At 40.1% G+C, this 2073-nt stretch overlaps 1 protein-coding gene across 1 annotated transcript in view; it reads left to right on the forward strand.

The window, feature by feature from the left end:
• Positions 1–2073, forward strand: part of GABPA (GA binding protein transcription factor subunit alpha) — a 34727-nt gene that overhangs the window by 815 nt on the left and 31839 nt on the right. The gene's annotated exons all lie outside the window — the stretch shown is intronic.

Below are 2073 nucleotides of genomic sequence, written 5' to 3' on the forward strand. Positions count from 1 at the left end.
GGGGCTCTGCTAAGCCGCGCGCCCTCGGGGCCCCGGTCGTTCGTGTCACCCTTCGCCACCCCCTTTCCTCACTATCCCCTGCTCGACTGTCCGCCGTGGTCCGCATTCGCCGCGGTCGGGATCTGATCCTGACGCCCCGGGGATTTCAGAGGAACATGCAAAACCATCCTCCTTGCCAACTCAGCGATTCGCTTTCACTTCGTATCCAGTTGTCTTTCTAGAATTCTTACAGTTGCATCAAAGCCATCTGTTAATGTATATGGTGTCCGTTGGGTTTCTTTTAAAAACGAGGAAATGTGAGGCAAGGGGAAAATGATGGGTTAATGTAGCTTGTCAGCTTTTTTAGTTTTTTGTGGACTGGAAGATACGCCCGCGCCTGTTTGTATTTAGGAACCCTAGTTTGATTAGGTTAACGGCAGAGAGGACAACGCCTAATGTTGCACTGCAAGATGACGAGTAGTGATTTAGAAATACACGCAGTAGGTCTGAGTCGTGAGAGGAGCAAAGTTTTAGAAAGGTCCACTTAAGCAAAGTGAAGAATTGGACAGTGATAACGTTCTTAGGTACTTTGTTGTCTTAAATATCAAAAGAAACTGGTCAACTCGTTCGGAACTACTTTAAGGGAATAATAATCTCTCTCTCTTAGGGTTTGATCCAAGCTTTCCAAGCTTATTTATTTTTAAACATATTCTGACACTAGGTGGACTTAAGCAGTTTTTACGTGGATTGCGTCTACAGGACCAATGCCATGAGGGGTGTATAGTCTTGAAGTAAGAAAATAATGAGCTAGGTGTTTCATTGAGGCAAGTCATGAGAGCATGTGGAGGCTGAATACCAAATTAAAACTGTTGACTTTAATCTTCCTCGAGCTTTTATTTATGAAACTTCAAGTTTACAGGAAAATTGAAAAATTATACAGTGAAATTATACAAGGAACACCTTCACCCCCAGGGTCACCAAGTGTTAACCTTTCTCCACTCTTGCTTTCTTTCTCCATGTGTATCCACACAGATGTATGTGTGTTACTTTTTCTTAGCTATTGACTTTATCTTTAAAAAACAAAAATGTCTTTTAATTTACTCAGGATATTTAACAGTATTTTTTAGCTTGAGAAAATGTGCAGTTATCTGGTAGGTACTCCCAGATTGCACTTGTATTTATGTATCCTTTATTTATTTATTATCCTTTATTTATTTATTGTCCTTTACTGGGAAAAATTGGCCTAAACTCTGTAAACTAATAATGTGTTCCAGTGAAGAATAATCCTCAGATTTATCTGTGGCTCTAAAAGAGAATGATAAGCATAACTGCATTTTAAAGAATAGTAGCCTTTCCTGGAATTGTTAGTTAAATATAAATTTAGTTTGTATTCATTTTGTGAAGTGTTCTGAACCCAGGTTAGATTTAATCTAGGAGAAACCAGGGTGTCAAGGGGCACCTTTTCCTAGGGGGAAGGGCTCAAAGTAATGCTCTCTTCTCCATTTTTTTACGTATTGATATAGAATCCTGGGGAATTGTTTCCAGAAAAAGAGCTAAGACCCACTCAAGCAGTGATATCAAAGATTTGGACAGTTTCCCAAATCTCTCCATTGCTTCTTTAGCTTAAATTTAGAGAATTGAGAAAGAGGAAGATCAATTCAGGGACTGTAAGTAGCATGATTTTTTCCAAAAGCATATTGGATTCTTTTTTTTTTTTTTTTCTTTATTTGGCACCTTCTAGAGACTGATCTGTGACTTTTTTGGAATATCACAGGGTAAATTTCCTCTGTCTTAGTGCTTATACTCAGAGGTACCAAAGGTGTCCCTGCTGATAAGCCCTCAGGGCCATTTCTCAGCCTCTGGTTGTTACCAGAAAACTGGGTTCATCTCTTGGTGGGTGGCAAGACAAAAGACACAACCAAGCCAAAGATCAGAAGAAGAAAGGGTCTACTACTTGCAGCAAGGAGAATACCAGGATCTTCTCAAAGTGGTATCCTGAACAGCAAAATTGATGACCTTTTAAGCTAAGGGTACTTGCATATTCATGAAGGGTCTTGGGTGGTGCATGCCTATTTATGAAGGGGCTTCAGCAGG

This window comes from Lipotes vexillifer, unplaced genomic scaffold (assembly GCF_000442215.2).
Source record: "Lipotes vexillifer unplaced genomic scaffold, Lipotes_vexillifer_v1.1 scaffold340, whole genome shotgun sequence".
Lineage (NCBI taxonomy): Eukaryota > Metazoa > Chordata > Mammalia > Artiodactyla > Lipotidae > Lipotes > Lipotes vexillifer.